General features: G+C 31.1%; 1 long non-coding RNA gene and 1 pseudogene across 1 annotated transcript; one reads left to right on the top strand and one right to left on the bottom strand.

Moving 5' to 3' along the window:
• Nucleotides 1-6,206: 6,206 nt before the first annotated feature.
• LOC145252828 (uncharacterized) lies at nucleotides 6,207-18,118 on the bottom strand. Its single transcript, XR_013863682.1, has 2 exons — nucleotides 17,983-18,118; nucleotides 6,207-7,060 (listed from the first exon to the last, which is right to left on the bottom strand). It is a non-coding gene; the product is annotated as an uncharacterized LOC145252828 (long non-coding RNA).
• Nucleotides 15,136-15,268, top strand: LOC145253054 (U2 spliceosomal RNA; annotated as a pseudogene).
• Nucleotides 18,119-18,722: the final 604 nt, after the last annotated feature.

The raw sequence follows: 18,722 nt of genomic DNA, 5'->3' as shown, positions 1-18,722 counted from the left end.
GAAGTCTTACTGGGATCAGCTTTGTAAGAGGAACAATGCCCAGATCATTTACAAGTGAGCCCAGAAATAGAAACTGGCAGATGTCTTCCATGGATGTCTTTAGCAACTGTCAAACAATGACCACTAACAAAGAGCTAGAACTAATCAAAGGTGGAAAGTGGGGATGGTCAGTGCTGAGCTACCTCACAGGAGGAGAAGAGAGAGTAGGAGGTAAACGTTTTAAGCGGGCATTTGTTTTTCAGGTGAGCAGTTGAGCCATGGTGCCTATCCAGGCTAGGTAGCTTCCTTTGAGACTTTCAGTAAAGGATTGTGTCAATGGCTTTATGTGCTTTGTTCTGTTAGGCAACGATCTGATGCTGCAAGTTTGTCATTCAACTAAGTTTACTGGTACAACTTGTAATTTTCAAAAATAATAAACATCTTTTATTTGTTTACTGGCAGACCGCCCGGCATTGCCTGGTCATAAAATATGCATAAATTTAAATTCATACAGAAACTGAGGTATGTGCATGCAAGTATTGTTTTTTTCTAAACAGTTCACTTCTTGTAAAAAAAAAAATACTTGGGCTGAGATCAAAACTAAAACCTAAAGCCATTGAGTCAAGTACAATAACCATTACACTAGCTTGACACATTTACAAAATGTTTTCAAAAATTCTTAACATAAAAAAGCTGTCATATTTCTCTACCATGCATGCAGTCGTGAAACAGTTGACAAAGATAAAAATCTGACAATGCCCACATACCAATTTGCTAATTTTTACCCCTTAGCAGCCCTTTTTCCAGATGAAAACTGATTAAAAAGTTTTCCAAATGTCTGAATATCCTATATACAAAATTTCAATTCTGTACATCAAAAATTCGTTGAATGTAGGTTGAGAAGTGTCCTCATGTACACACACACATTCTCACTTTTCTAAATATATAAACTGGACTTCTGATTTTGCATAGTACGATAACTCTTTGATGCAATGCTGACTCGATCAACAAACAAATTTGGTACATGTTCAGATGCTGTTGCATTATTCATTTTAATAATAATTTTGATAATTAATAGTAATTAAATAAAAGAACTCGTAATTCAATTCTCGTAAGTGTGATAGGAAAAACAGACACAAAGTTGTTTTATAATTTTATTATATAGATTAAGATACAGATCTTAGTTTCTCCTAATAAAAACTTAAAGGCAAATCATTTACTTTTAAAGTTCTTTTAAGCTTTTGGACATGTCAATACACATGGCTGTTAACATTTGCTTGGTAATGCTTACAACAGCCGAAAAGCAATGATACAAAATGAAAACAACATTCAAGATACAAAAAACAAATTTATTTACAATGTTGCATTTGGTTTTGTTTTTTAATTAGCAGGTATTAGATATGCATTTTATTTTTTTAAATATTTAGTAACACTTTTAGTTATTGTTTACATTCAGTTGGACATTTTAAAAGTAATTACTTAATAGATATAATTCTTATTGTTTCATGGGTAAAATTCTGATAAAAGAATATAAGAAATCATTTCTTTCTCATATCTGGGCATTACATATTAAAAGCTATCTATATACTATTAAGCAGTTATGGTGGTTTTTAGGTTTTGTGTTCAGATTTAAATAAAAACCTAATTGGTTAACAGGAAAAGAATAAATAGAGTATACAATCCTAAGGCAATAGTTTTTATGATGTCAATACTTAAGTTCGAATTTCACTTAAGTTTAAATGATTTAATTAAATAGCATAGATTTTATAAATTAAAGAAAATTAACAAACTAAAAATATTTCAAAGTTTTTCATATAAACTTTCACAAATTTCCTGTTAAATCATATTTTTCATTTCTTATATGTGACAAATTCAATTTGTACTTTTTCTTTTGCCAAAATCTTTATTCGAATTATCAGCAAATAAAACATTTCAGTTTTTTATTTTATTATGAAGGTAAACCTTTCACGACTGAAGGATTTGTGCATATTTATTAGGTTTTTCTAGATGATCTTTCTTTTTTTGTATTACTTGAATCTTCATTTCTATACACTTTCATTTTCTTTAATCTTAACCTTTCATCAATCTAAAATCGATTACACATTCATTCCTGATAGTTGTTCATGTTTTATCAGCATTTTTGTTCTCATGATGAATGAAGACCCAACACATTAGTTTGTCAACATTTGGTTTTCTGTTAATTCTTTCAGATTACATCTGTAACATTGTCATTACATTTTAGCATAGACTCAACGTTGTGTATGAAAGTTTTGCAAATAAAAAGAGCAAAGAATTTTGACTCAAGTGTTTTTTTTTCCAGTTGAAAGCAAACGCATTTGTTACCAGTCGTTTCCACACTAGTCCACCTGATACACATTTTTCAGCAACAATATGGCCAATTAATTGCTTAGTCTGCAGTTATAACCAGCTGTTATGGGTGTAATTCATTCCACTGGATGTGGACGTCTGAAAATCTTGTCAAAAGTTTGGATTGCATCTTATTTAAAAGTTCCTGTCAAGCCGCAAAAGGATTAAAAAAAAAAAAAAGATTCTGCCATATCGCTACATGTTTTCTTTTCTTCCAATTCTGATGTCATATATGTCCATTTCTTTCTGTGACATCATGCACGCCCCATGGCTTGATCATTTGCATGTGTGTCAGTGGCTTTGTTACACATCTTTTGAATTCCAAATTTATTATTTGTAAATATAAGAAAACATTGTCACATAGATTTTATCAAATTGATTTGTTTTAATTTTCATGTTTGCAATTTCGAAATTTATATATAAAGTTATATAAAAACAAAATAATTTTCCTGTTAAAAACAGCTCAAATCTAATTTTTAAAAAATAACAGCATTGAAATGCATGTCATGCAAAGATAAAAATGCACCAATAAATGCAGCAAACTTAAACATAGAACTTTTATACATTACATCTGTACCATTGAAAATAATGTTGGTTGTTTTTTGTTTTTTTTTTGGTGTAGTTTAGTCATTCAAGAACATATCTGCCTAGTCAAATCACTCATCAGTAAGAAAATGGAAGAAAAGAAAAACTGACAAAGAATAGTTTCATCTGCAAAAAGGCAGACGTTGATAGATGGGTTAATGAGAAGAGAATTTATATTATTTGGATTTTTCAGGCATATCTTGTCGAACTCAACTCACGGAAGCTGCACGGAATTTCAAATAGAAACCTTTATTTAATCCATGGGAATAGCATGCTCTCATTCCATCAGCCATGACTGGGTAGAAGTCCTAAATAATTTACAACTGTATTTTTGAGTGTCGCTCACATTGGAGATTGAACCTTCAACCCCCAGAAGAGTAACTTTTATAACTGATTTTACTATCCAGTGTGCCACAGGTCCTTGTGTGAAATTCTGCGCAGATTCCTGAGTTTGGCAAGATACACCTGAAAGAGGTCAGAGGTTACATCAAGTGAAATGCTGTGGAAATAACACTCATAATGAGAACAGTAGTCCAAAGAATCCAAATATGAATAATCAATCCTCATCTCAAAAATTCAGAACCACAATGAAAAGAAAAGCTAAACAGTTTAATATGAACTCATAAACCACTATAAAATTATCTTGTCTCCCTCCCCTTTGTTGTATCTACCATTTGTAAAAGCTCATTAAGTATCAATTGTCCAGCAACAAATATTGAAGTTGGTTTTATTCATTTAGAAGTACATACACGATACAATAGCAAAATAATATCAATGGAGATGTGGTTTTGTTTACTGGTTATTATGTTTTGTAGGTGGACATTGAGCTGAACATTAAAATTAACTTATGGATTCAAAAGCTATTAGAATATTAAACACCCTCTGGTGTGTGCATATTGGCATGAGTGTATATAAATGAGGGTTATATGATAGATCTTAAAATATCAATTACAATAAAATATATGAAAATTGATGTAATTATGTTTGGCTGGTATATACTTGTTCTCTCTTCCAAAGGCCAAGCAGTATTTCCATGAACAAAGTTTCTTTCCTAAAGTGTCACATACATGGAGCAAAATTGTATGAAGGAGTTTCCTAGCTGATTAAAACATGGTTGTCTTCAAGTTGATTATTTAAACAAATACCTGTTGACTCATAATCTTGGATAAAAAAATTTCTTCTAAGAAATTGTATGCCTATTCCTCAATATTTTCTAATCCTCACATGATCACACTTGTTCAACTGGAGATCTATTCAGCTCTTACATTGAATCTCTATTAAGCCTTGATAAACAGTGAACAATTAGTAAAAATTAAGAATTTTTTATATAGACTGTTCTGTATATATTGTTTGTTGGAGTCCCATTAAAACACATTTTCTTTTGTTTTTCTTACTTGCTTGAATGCAAGTAATGGTCAAGGCTAATTTGGATAATAATTGGGTCATAGAGAGCAATAGTAATAGCAATAGATGATGTTATGCCAAGAGCAAAAGTTTTGACAAGTTGCTACTTTTCTCCTCAAACATTTCTTTTGAATTGTTTGCCTTGATTGAAGAGAAAATAGAAAATCTACTCAAGTAATATTATGAAACTTTTCCTTATCCCCTTCTTTCACCACTTCTCATTTCCTTCGCCCTTCATAGTTACCTATTCTGTTAAGTTTGGTAGTGAGTAAAAAGACTAGCAGATCACATATAGATACACATCATCATTACAGATTGTATTACAGTTAGATTAATCCATTACTCTTGATATTTTATTTTAATAGTCATTGATATGCATTGGATATATATATATATATATATATATATGTGTGTGTGTGTGTGTATCTTTGTATATGTTTGCATAGTTATACATAACCACGTGTTTTTGCGCATATGTGTGTATAACAGGAAGTCAGCGCTTCCTATTCATAGCATAACAATGTAGGGGAAACAAAGGTTAATTAGTGTGTCATCAGGTTACTGGGATGACGTAATCTGAGGAACGTTTGAGTGGGTGTTTTTTAAAGAAAGGCAAAGAAACGAATTTAAAATAGTCAAGACATTCTGATTGTGTGTCATATTATTCTAAATGTGTAAGTCATATGATTCTAATCATATGTGGCTCGTTCTTTTCATTCTTAGCCTGAGGAAGGTCAGCTGGTTTCAACCTAGAACTGAAGCATATCTGAAAATGTGTAACTTAAAATATATGTAGAAATAAAGTTTTTATACTAAATAAATATACAGGGCGACTCCCCAAAAAACAAAAGCTAGAACATATGCTGTAGAACAGAGAAAAAAAGGCCAAAGACCCTTGTGTTTTGATGTGAAGCTTTGAATATAATAAACTAGTTATGACCAAAGTTTCATTTCATTCGGACAAAACACTAAGAAACGGGGCCTAATTAGAGTTGGGGCCCGTTTTTTTTTTTTTTTTTTTTGGTTACCCTGTACGATTTCATTTAGTTTTGAGCACTTTTATATAAACACAGTAAAGATTTACTGGATTATACAATGTGAACATAAACTTAGTTGGATTATCATTCATATATATATATATATTTTTTATATTAACTCATATTGTCAAACTAGAATATATAATAATTCAACTTCATATTACAATTTTGTATCTCATCTCAATAAATCCCTTCTATTTAAAGATAAATATAGATCATCTTTGCTTTGGCACCCAGAACTCGGTGATTAAGTTAAATAAAGCTCTTTTGTAAGACTAAAGAAGGATAGCACTTTGGTTCCTGTCTTTATTAGTTCTATTAGATGTATTCCTTGTTGATATTGGCAGGTAGACATGGTTATTTAGAAAGTCATTTTATTTGACATCGTTTTTTGGTTTCAGTTTTTCTCTTCATGCATTCGCATATGTATGATTCGATTCGAATATGAAAAGAAAGGATAGCCACACATTTTACAATATGGTTTCTCTTCGTCATGTATCAGCATGTGGGTTTCCAAATCAAATTTTACTGAAAATTTAGATTCACAAATTCTACAAGAATATGGTTTATCTTCAATTGTCACGTCAGTGTCCAGACTGGAATTGTCCGAAAATTCATAATTGGGAATTTTAGATGAGTACCGTTTATTTCTTACATGCATTGTCATATCATTTTCCAAACTGGAATTCTCTGAAAATTCATAATTGGGAACTTGAGATGAGTATGGTTTACTTCCTACATGAATTGTCATGTCAGTTTCCAAACTGGAATTCTCTGAAAATTCATAATTGGGAACTTTAGATGAGTATGGTTTATTTCCTGTATTTATATGTGTTTTCTTTGGAAATTTATATTTTTGCGAAAATTCTTTGCTGTATATAATATTGTGGTGTTTCTTCAAGTGGCTTTTTAGGTTACTCACCTGGGAGAAGGAAAGTTCACACTTTGAACAATGATATGGTTTTTCACCAGTGTGTTTTCGCATGTGGATTGTCAAATACGAATTTGTCGGGAAAATTGCGCCACAAACTGTGCATGAATGGACTTGCCCGCCAGTGTGTATTCGCTTGTGCGTTGTTAAATGGAAATAATTTGAAAATGTAGAATCACAAAGGTTACAAGAATATGGCTGCTTTGTATGGATGCGTAAATGCTTTTCTAAACCGTTAATTCGAGCAAATGATGCCGTACATATGTGACAAGAAAATTGCCCTTCTTCGGAATTTCCACTCATTTTTTTCAACTAAGCGTTTTCTCAACTAGAAATTTTCTATAAATGCAGACACACTTTTATTATTTCATGTATTTCACTTAATAAAATATTTGTGAAAACTTACATCCATGAGTCAAATATTATTGTTTAATTTTGTGATTTCTGTACATCATAAATCAAAAAGTTCTTGATAAAATTGTCAGGTGATCTTTTGTAAGACTAACTTTCTTGATAATACCGAATTACTTTGCCAAAACTAATTTCTTCTCAATACTCAGTTGTCTTCTTAAATGGAATTTGTTGAAATAGTTTCACAAGTTTTCACAATTGCTCACTTAATCACTTAAAAGATGAGTTTTAATTTTCCATATTCTGAAAATGTTCATATGACAACGTTTCTCTGACTGGATTGTAATTATACAATTTTTTTCATTATTGGTTTTGAAAGGTTATACTTTTCCTAAGTAATTTGCATCTGTAAATAGAGAAAAGATATATTAAAATGCACTCATGTCTGGCATCAAAGGTCAGTTAATTAATTTGTACAAGTAAAATAAAAAGAGATCACACACTTTGAAAAATAATTAAAAATGTGTATAAATGGATGATTTATATTAACAAAGAAAGAAACTCAGTAAAAAACAACTTCATTATTAAGAAATAAATCGTTAACAAAGAAATTAAAATAATAAAATTAATCATTTTGCCAAATTTAAAGTTAAATCAAAATCTTTATGAAAATTTATTCTAAAGTAAATAAGGCATAATACAGGATTCACCCATCTATTACTTTTCAGACAGACAGAAAACGAGATATCCGTTAGCAAATTGGAAGACTGAATGCAGTTGTTTGATGTTGCCCTATAAAAACAGCAAAATACAATGAAATCTTAAAAAACTGATGTTCAAATACAGAAAACAATCTTTGTTTTAGTGGGGATAAAGTGACACAATCACTGAACCAAAAGCTTGTTTCACTTCTCTTCTAATAATGGTCATATATGTTGTGGTAGACAATCTGTAGCATTTATGAAGGACCAGTAGAAAATATTCATACATTTTTTATAAACAATACCTTTTAGTAGAAACATGAAAACATGTTTGCATTGTGTACACATGTGTTTTGTTGATCTCTGGTGATCATGTGTGGAATTGTCAGTTCATATCATTACCAAGGTAATTCATTGATCGTAGAGTTGCTCATGATTACACAATGTTTAGCTAAGACTGGATTAGTATGCAAAAATTTGTTTTCTTACAGTCGTGTTTGTGTGTGTAAATCAAACTTGGAACATGTCACTCATTGTTTGTCACTGTTGCATGCAATGGAGAAAAGAGAGAAAGAAAGAGAGAGAGATGGAAGAGAATAAAAAAAAAAGAAATTGAAATGGAAGTTAGTGTTGATGTCTGTTTGTCAGAGGTAAGGTCAAAAGGGCCATAATTGCTTATTTTCTTTCTAAAAATTGTGTCTGTGTGTTTGCTGTGCATGAAGCTATTTCACAGACTAGTTTTTAAACGAATATATATATATATATATATATATATAGAGAGAGAGAGAGATAGACTTCAGAGTAAGATCAAATTTGGACAGTATAGAGAAATGTATGCAGAATATGAAATTTGGCCAAGTTGAAAGAATGAACGAGAGTTCTTGGATAGTATTATTTGGCGGAAGGCATGAATGACTAACACTGTATATAATGCAGCTTTTTTTAAAGCAAATATAAAAATAGAAGTTTTGGCAAATTTTTACTTGGTCTACATCTCAACATTTTCCTTTAAAATTATGACTTTTGTAGGTTTTCAAGTATACTGAAAACAAATATCACATGTAAATTTTCTGCAAATAAGTAGTTTTCCAGATATTAAGCAACGTAATTCCTTATGCTAAGAGTCGTGGTCATTGCTGTACATGCAAGCTCGCATATTTTTGGCATAATAATTATACTCACTATTCCATAGCTAGCTATAACATATACTAACCCAATAAGTCATGGGTAGTCTAGTACGTATATATATATGACTTCAGAGAAAGATAAAATCTAGACAGTATTGAGAGATGTGTGCAGAACATGTAATTTGGCCACATTAAAAGAATAAATGAAAGTTCTTGGATTAACAGTCACAGTAACATTCCTGCAATCTGCACTCTCAAATTAGGTTAAAACAGTCGAAATATCTTAGACACCATGACAGTTGTTTTTTGTTGGCCAGTGTTATTAGTAAATGTAGAACAATCAAGGTCAAGGAAAACATGGAGAAATCAAACAGATTATTTTGGAAGTCAATTTCTTAAAGCTCTCCAATGCACGCTAGCACATGAAACATGTTAAAATGAATATGATAATGATGGTGATGATTTTTCATTATAAATTTAAGTTAATATAATTTTATATTTTATTTTTATTACATTTTCACCCCAAACAAGGCACATTGCCACTTTGATGTAGGGGGTACTATGTAGGGAGTTGGGAGGCAAGATGTCGGTTAACATTACACTTGAACTTCTGCATGTCAGTACAGCTGGGGAAGCAGGGTCCCAGAAGGGAATTCCAAAGTCTAACGGTTCTGGTGAAGAAACTACTGGAGTAGAAGGCTCTCTTACATCTAGGGATCTCTACTGTGACAAGGTAGGATTTAGCTGCTTGTCGGGGGTATTTACGTTGAGGGGGCACAAGTGCTTGCAGTTCATCAGAGCATTCATCGCTAAAGTACTTGTAGAACAGGCAGAGTGATGCAACAATTCATCAATGGGACAGAGGCTGAAGCTTAGATGACAGTTCAGGACCTATTAGGTTGGCGACTCTCTTTTGAACCTTGTCCAAGGGTGAGAGACTAGTAGCAGATGCACCAGTCCAAATATGACAATACTCCATACATGGGCGAATGGTGGCGTTATAGAGGTACAGGATACTTTCGGTTTCATTTGAGTTGGCTAATGATTTTACTATCAATATGTGATAGATATTAAAATAGAGAATTAAAGTTAATTTAAAAACTTTATTCTTAAATAAAATGGAGAACATGTTTTGTTTATTTTTTATATAAGAATGATTCATATCTTTTTATTATGTTATAATGAGGTTTGCTAATTTTATAAATTTTAGAAAAAATTTTGGCATGTACACATACAGTATAGTTAACAGTGGATATTGAAAAAGAAAATGTAATAACTGTTCCTAAACACAATGAAATTTTGTTTTCTACCCACCTATATAATTTTTACATTCTGAAAGTTTTTATTTCAATCATCTTTTATAGAGAGTTATATTGAAAGATGTTGTCTAGTGTCTTTCATTTTGTTTGATTTCTTTTTATATTTCTGTTTCTTTTCTCTCTCTTAGATTTTGCTTTTTGAGGAAGGTTGAACGAGCTGATTATTTTTTTTTACTTGGTTGCCCAGTAGAAACAATGTTCGTACAGATTTTCAATGTCCATTTTCAAGAACTTTTCAAGGTTTTTCAAAGTTTTTCAAGGCTTTCTCCAGACAAATTAAAGTTTTCACAACAAAATTTGGGGTTTGTTTTACAATCCACAGCGATTTAAAAAACTCAAATATACAATAAAAAAGTTACTATAGCCAATAAAAGTTACTTTGCAACTTACCGGCATCATTATTTGATGTTTTTAAGTAGTTTTAAATGCTTTGGATATCATCTCAAATATTAAATTTTTTTTTATGGCTTTTTAGGTCGAACCAAGATGGCTCGTCTTCTCAATTTTTATTTTGTCCTGGCCAGCCTAATTTTAAATTATCGTAATCTTTTTTTTTGGGGGGGGGCTGATTTGCCATTGGAGAATCCTGTCCGCACAAGGAAAGTATTTTTTAGATAAAGGGAAGGGTCATTTTATTTATGGCAGCCGCCACTACTCCTCCCCCTTGTGCCCCCCACAAAAAAAAAAAAAATTATGACAAAAATAAATGGAGATTTGAATCTTTATCACAAACTACCTGAGGTACTTTTGTGATAAAGGGACATAACTCTTGTATTCACAATAATAATATATATATATATAATAATAATAATACTATGCAATTTCAGAACAATGTCTTTCGATTTTATTTTCTATATTTAAAAAATATTTTAATGGTATTTTTATTAAGACTTAAAAAATAATTTAATAGTATTATTTCAATTTTATTTTTAATATTTCGCTATAATTTTTTACTGGCCATAAAGAATACAATTTTCAAGGCCTTTTCAAAACATTTTCCATATTTTCAAGGATTTTTCAAAGTGATAATAGAAATAAGGCTTCGTCAAGTAAAAATTCAAGGACTTTTTCAAGTCTGTACGAACCCTGGAGAACAATGTTTTTTCTTTTTATATAATTTATTAAATATAAACTGTGATAGTATTATGGTGTAAGCTGATCTACCATAAATAATAAATGGACTCACCCAGACACAGTAAATTTAGGTATGACTAAATGTTGTGGTAGCTATGGTTCTAAGAGATGCATATCTTCTGTAACATACTTCTGTTAATACACTTTTGGTTATTATATCATTGCATGTGTCTTTATTATTACTGACCGTACATCTCAAAACACTGATATTGAGAATTTATACAAACATTACCCAAATCTTTGTCATACAACACTGAAAGCAAGAATTAAAAACCTACATTCCACAGCACTGGAAACATTTTTCTTTGAATGTATACTGCATAGTTTTGACAAGGAATTTTAATTTATTCAAGCACAAAAAATGAATCAGGCTTAAGTTGCTCACAAACACTAATAACAGAAAACTCAGAAATATGCAATGCAAGTGCATTGTTAAATTTTATAAAGAATAGTAGTTTAGTTGTTTGTTAACAAGACATTTCAACATCAAATGTGTAAATTCTGATAAAAAAAATCTCCCAGGTTACAAAAATGAATGAAGAAAACGTTTTGTAAGAATTAAATAGTTTTGAAACAAAGGTTTACAAAGTGAAGCCATTCAATAAAAAAGAAAATAGACTAACTTACAATAAAGGTCTGTGGATTTTTTTTCATTAATCACAAATTGCATCAGTTTTGTACAAGCTTTTGTTCCACTGAGAAAATAGTAACGAAAACCTATGAACCATGTGAATTACATGGATAAGTCAGTTATTTCATGTGATGATATAAAAAATTAGAGCATTTAAAAAATGCAATGTTTTTCAGGCATTAGCGAAATGAAGTTACGATTACAGAAAGAACAAACATCCTACCAAAGTAAAATTGAAGATAAAAAATTGGAACTGCAGAAGGAACAGCTGGCACACAACAAAAGATTCAAGATGTTCATTCAGACTCGATAGAAACAACAGAAGAAATTATTTGATTTGTCATACAGGTGACAAAATCATACACTCTCTTAGAACATGATTTAGAACACTATTAGGAATTTCAAATATGATCCAGAAAATGAGGTTATCTTTGCTTCATATTTCAGACATTATCAAGACATATAATTCAGACTGTGAAAACTTGATGTTCAGTTGTCGTTAAGGAAATTGGGTACATTAAAATATACAAAATTTGTAAATTACATTTTATCTAAAAAAACAACAAACTATAATTTAATAAAGTGAATGAATTGTTGACCAAATTATTTAGTCCAAAAACATGTCTCTTCCACATGAGGTGGAAATGCTTAAACTAAACTTAAGAAAAGATAGTACAAACTAAACGACTTTTACCAGCATGATAATGATGGAATTCAGTGTTAATAATTTGCATATTTGTGTCAAAAGAAGATTCAGAAATTAGGAGGACAATGAACCAGATTTAACACTAGCAAATAGCCAAAGGCTTCCAATGGTTTAGCATGCATTAGGATTCAAAGGGCATTAACATTACAGTCTAGAGTGTCTTACCTCAGAAAAATTTGCAACAAAAAAAAAAATGACTTCACCATTAAAATTTGATAGTCAAAACAGAAAGAGTCTGACTCCTAAACAGTGTTTAAGTTGTAGACAAATGCATTAGCACAGAGATTACCTCTATAAAAATCTTTTTAAAATTTAAAAAACAACAAAAATGCAATTAGACACTGGTTCTGATTTATCAATTATAAATTTGCAGACATGGAAGAAAATCAGCAAACCAACTTTATTAAGAACTAATAAAATTGCAAAACTTTTCAAAAAAATTAAATTTAAAGTTGAGCTAATAATGACTGATACACTTCAAGGAAAATGCTAAAACCAAAAATATTTGCGATGAATAAGTTGAGTGATTTGCTAGGCACATATGGAATGGAGAATTTCCAACGGTAGAATTTACTAACAAATTCTTAGAATGTAAAATTTAAAGAAGCTGCAGCACAAAAGTTTTAAAAAATTGAAAAAGAATTTTCCACAATTTTTTTTTGCTGGGACTGGTAGATGTAACAAAATTGCAAAATTTGAGTTGAAACGAACGTATGACTGAGTTTCAAAAGGAAGCAAAATGTTCTGTTCATGTCGGACGAAAAAACAATCAACATAGAACTAGATAAGCTTGAGATAAAGAGATGCTAGCAAGTGCTGACAGGTTATTGTATAAAGAAAAAGAATAAGAAATTCATGTGCAAGATTTTGAGGGAGGGGGATATTGTCTGTGGCATGTATGCCATTCAGTATGTATCTTTTATACGAGTGGCATGTACGTGATATGTGCATATATGTGTGATATGCATGATGTGGGTACGTGTTTCTTTGTATCTATGTATAGTTGTATGCGCAGCCATGATCGTCTGTCTATGTATGTATCTGTATTTGGCCGTAGTCATATTTAAATTTAATGTGTGTTCATGTGTGTATAACAAGCAATTCATTTGACATGCCTCAATTTCTGACTTCTTTCTGTATCAAATCTTCAGGCCTAGAAACGATGGATAAATGTACAAATGACTGGTTTCTTTTAATTGATTGCTTGATTATATTCTTTCTGGTTCTTGGCAGTTCCTATTCGTTCTTACTGGCTGTTCTTAGCTCTTTTTGCGTTCCTGCTCTGACACATCTTAGTGCCAATCTCAACTCGTCTGACCCATCCAAAATTGGAAACCAGACTGACTTGCATGCATGAGAATCTTCCTCTCTTTCTTTCATGTTCTCTTTCTCTTTCTTTCCACATTCTCTTTTTACACATACCTGATTGGCCTATTTTAGGCTGCTATCGTCGACACCAGCTACAGAGTTTGACATATGTCAGCAACTTAACCTTTGAACTCTTTGTGTACTAACCAACCTTCACAGCAAAATCACAATTTTCAACATGCCGGCATAACCCGGGATAGATAGATTTATATATCACATGTACGTAAAACTTTTCCACAGATTTGAACACGGTATTGAGAAATTACAATTATTTGTTCCATAACCCAGAAGAAAGATTTGTGAAATTAAATGAAGTTCTTTTTTTTTTTTTTTTTTTAATTTAAACTATACATATTTGCACATCCTGGTAGACAAAGAATGCTCAAAGTTATGTATAAATACACATAAAGGTGATACAAATTTGAAAGACTATGATTTAGAATAAAACTGGCACTGACTATATTTCAGCAGGTAATGAATGCATTACTCATTTATCTAGAATTTGCAGCAGCTTATTTAAATAATGTCCTAATAAATAGTACAAATATAGGGCAACATAAAGCACATATGCATGAAGCTTTCCAAGGAATTCAAGATTACAGTTTTAAACTAACAGAAGAGAAATGTGAATACTTTATGGAATAAACTATCTTGGACAGATAATAGACAAGAACAAGCAAAGACCTGACTTGGAGGAAGCACGCACAATAAATAATGTGCTAGTGCCAGAAAATATATCATCTTTGCAGTTTTCTTAGGTTAGTAAATTACTATAACATACTTATGCAAATATGTACAAACTACAAGCATCTTTAAACAAACTATAGAAGGGGAAAGACTGGATTCAGAGAGCAGAATGCCAGGAGGCATTTAAGGAAATTTAAGGATATTCTCACGTGTGATGTATTTTTAATCCAGAATGTCAAATTGGTGTAGCTTCCAATGAGATTTCATATAGCATGTATTTCCCATCTTCCAAAATCAGTCATGTGGATGGACTGTCTAGATTGATACCGAAATCAGTTAAGCCTCTTGAGGACAATTGCCTCTTTATGAATAGAAGTTGAGGCACAATAATGTTGTGTACTGTCATAAAACAATTTCCAGTGACACTTGGAATGATAAAGGCAAATGCGATGAATGAGGATTTTATAAAACATTCATAGACTTTGGCTGAGCAACGTCGAAAGGTGTGCTAGTTGATGATTATTATGATGATTCAACCAAAAAGTTTTGTCAGCTAAAATATGTTTTAGAATATTAAGAATAAATATTCATTTACATTAATTAAGGAATGTAACTTTAAAATTTTATCACAATTTAGTTGACAACTTAGAATAACGATGTAAAAAGATCAGGTAATTATCTTAGTAGCGTATACTAATGACGTCATTAAGAAGGGGAGATGGTCTTTTTGAGATATGTGGAAATTAGTTGAGTCAGTTGAGGGACAGAGATGGTTTTCACATCATGATGGCTACAAGTAGAGGGGGTTTTTAATTCTTGGCCTCTTGGTCAAGATCAAAGTGTAGTATCTGTTCTTCTGATGCTGCACTTCTATTTCTTGTTCTCTTTCAGTGGAGGAGAAATCCTTCACGACTGAGACAATTTTTATTTTTGTACCTTTTCTCCACGTTAAAAAACGACCCTGGTGTCTAACTCTGTCCTGTGGGGAGGCATAGTAAATAGGTACAAGTAGAGGGGGTTCAGAAATGGCGACAGTCAGAATCTGAGTTGCAACTTTTCAAATAGAAAAAAAACATTCTGGAATTATAAGTTACTGAAAATAAAACCCAAGGCTCTGTCATTTCTTAGGGAGAATTTGAATTACAGCTTTGCATCAAACAAGACCAAAGATGTACCAGATATGTTCCTTATTGGCCAGATGTTGAAATGCCAAATAAGTGTTATTTGTCCTTTTGTATTGTAAAGGTATTTATGTATATTCTTCCTCTGTTATAAAGTGTATTTAAATGTACATACACACACAACAAACTCTAAATAAGACAATCACAATACTAGATGGTTATATACACACGTCATATAGATGACTGTGACACGTATATACACTCTCATATGATATAATCACTAGAAGACATGTGTTTATATATATATATATATATATATATATATATATATATATATATATATATAAACTGAAAAAAGACCAATTAACATGATGGATTTTAAAAAATAAAAATAAAAACCTTGCCCTTTTTCATTTTTATTTTTTTAAATTTATTATGTTAATTCGTCATTTTATATATATACATCCACTGCTACACAAATATTTAAAAGGCATCATGAAAAAGAACCAATAAATTCTGGAAGTATATTTCATCTGTGATGATTTATCACTGGCCATTCCAGCAACATTGCAAAAACATTCTATAAGAGTTTCATATTAGGCACCCAGGCATATCATGGATAGAGTTCTACATGAAGTTATGTACTGAAAAATATGAACTAAAATATTGAGAATACAGTTAAATCATGTACATGGTGTACATTAGCAGCAAAAAGCCTCCTATTAAATTTAAAGCCTTGCTTAAAACAGACTAACCATGCTCGAGAATCCATATTGTTTTTACTGGATCATTAGAAAGCTCCTAACCACACATTTTCTAAGTTGGCATTGTTAAATACCAGTGGTAAGTGGAGGTTCAGAATGACTGAAAACAATGCCGAGGTAAGTGGTTGGAGATTGTGGGAGTTGAAAACTCCCAGCCTAACTCGATTGTCACCCTTTAACTCAGAAGAGCGACCTAGCTACGTCACTTCCTGTTCCCCATATTTCTTCCTCTTTCGTGCTGAACCTTCAAGCAGTCAAGATGTAACAAACACCGCTCCGGTGGGGCCATGGGCCACCACCACATTCCTGACTAACCAGTAAACCGCAAGTAACATTACTCATCTCTCAATGAACTCTTATTCTTTCTATCGCTTCTTCATGTATATTTATGTAAATAAATTGCATTTCTTTCGCTGATATAATAACGGTATATTTTCGTCCTCATTATGTGACCTTTTGTCTTTTCAATTCCTCTACTATTAAATACATACACCATTACACACATGGGGACGGGTTCATCTATCACACAGCAGACCATCCTGTCCCCAACAAGATTGTGCAACTCTGCCAGAAAAATTTCATGCATGGGCATCCTTACAGTGGGTATTCATAGTCTGTCAAGACTGAAGGAAGCTACTAGAAGGATCCTATTATGTGGTTAGAGTGTATACCTTCACTAAATAGTTAGAGCTACTCAAGTGTAAAAAATTTATATATTTATTAACTTTTTTTGCCAATATGTATATGAACTATTTTTTTTTAATTGGTACTCATGCACTTATTGATCCGTGCTGAAAAAATAACATTATTTAAAAAGCCATTCTTAACATGGGGAGGGGAGGGTGTTTTGTATCTATTCTGTACTTTAACCTCACAATTGAATAAAAAAAAAAAACAGATCATAAAACTTTAATTAAACTTGGAAATACGATTTAAAAAATAGCGCGGATCATTAAGTGCATTAGCACCTTTTAATCAAACAAAAAAAAATATTTTATGAATATACTAAAAAACAGTTTATAAATATTTTTTTTAAATCTCAATGGATAAACATGTTTTATAGCAGTTATATTTTATATTTGATGTAAAAAAAAAAAAAATTACCAACACCTGATGATTGATAAAAAAAAACGCTTCAACATATTTTTATTATAAATGTTATAATGTTGTTATAAAAGTTCAAATTAAACTTCTAATTTTTATATTTGCTTAAACAAACAAACAAAAAATTATATAGTGTTGATCATCCGTACCTTTAAATTTGTCTGACGTCACTTCCGCCGAATGGCTTTGTAAACAAAGTGCGACTCTTAACGAAAGCCAGAAAATTCTAATATAAACTAAAACATTAATTATTTGAACATCATTAAATTAAACTGAACTCCATAAGGTTCACATAATTTTTTTTTTTAGTTTCATGTTATTAGGATTTTCTTAATTTTATTTTTATTCAATAAATGTTCAAATAATTTATGTTTCAGCTTGCTAGAATTTATTCATTATTCTGAAATTATCTCCCCTTGTTTTGAGATCTTCAAAATGAAAAAAAGAAAAATGTCCCCCAAAACAGTAATGCACAAATGCCAAAAAAAAAAAATGTAAATAAATGAGTTTGAATCACTTGGAAAGGATTAAACGTTAGATACATTGTTTGCTGTCAATAGTTTGGCCATATTATTATTAGAGAATAGAAAAAAAAATGATATCATTGAAGAACAAATGTATTTTTTGTCTGTTTACAAATTAGTAAACAAGAACTTGAATACTTACAGTTTGAAACCATAAAAGTGAAAGCAAATTCGAACGCGATCTGTTCAAGCGTTCGTTGTTCAATTTCAAGATGGCGACCGGAAAGGCTGGTTCGCAGAATTTTCGGAGAAGAGAATAATAATGTCGATCTTTTTTTTTGTTCTTCCAGGTTAAATTATGTTTATTTTATTTTATGTATATAATATTTTACTGGAATTTTTTTTAGTAATAAAAAATTAAAAATTAAAAAGACGTCATTTTGCATTGAATTTAAATATTTTTACTGAAAAAAATTAAATAATGCAAAAATAAAAGAAAATGTGAAAAGAAAACGGCACAAAAATTCATTAAATTGACCGAGAATAGAAGTACGAGTACACCACGTCTTCCTCCCCCATTTTTTTTCCTTCTTTTTTTTAATCTTTTTATGAATAAAAATTGTGTGAGCACTACTTCGTTTGTATGTGTGTATAGTTCTCGTGTCAGTGTATTATAATGATACCTTGGATTCATTTATTTTATTTAGTAATCGAATTGGAATTCAAAATGCAATCGCATAAAATAAAAGGAATTTTTTTTAATATCATGTGAAAAAAAGCAGTTTAATTACGAATTTAAATATACTGGAATGCGTTTTTCGCTCTTTCAATAAACCACAGCTATTTTAAAGAAAGGGGGGGGTAAATTTTTTGTGCACGCTCAGCTACGCCCCCCCCCCCTCACCTCGCAAAATAAGATTTTACTTTTTAGGTAATTACACG

The sequence above is a fragment of the Euprymna scolopes genome, chromosome 29, assembly GCF_053919585.1.
Source record: "Euprymna scolopes isolate OS-2025 chromosome 29, ASM5391958v1, whole genome shotgun sequence".
Lineage (NCBI taxonomy): Eukaryota > Metazoa > Mollusca > Cephalopoda > Sepiida > Sepiolidae > Euprymna > Euprymna scolopes.
This window is presented reverse-complemented; position numbering and strand designations above follow the sequence as displayed.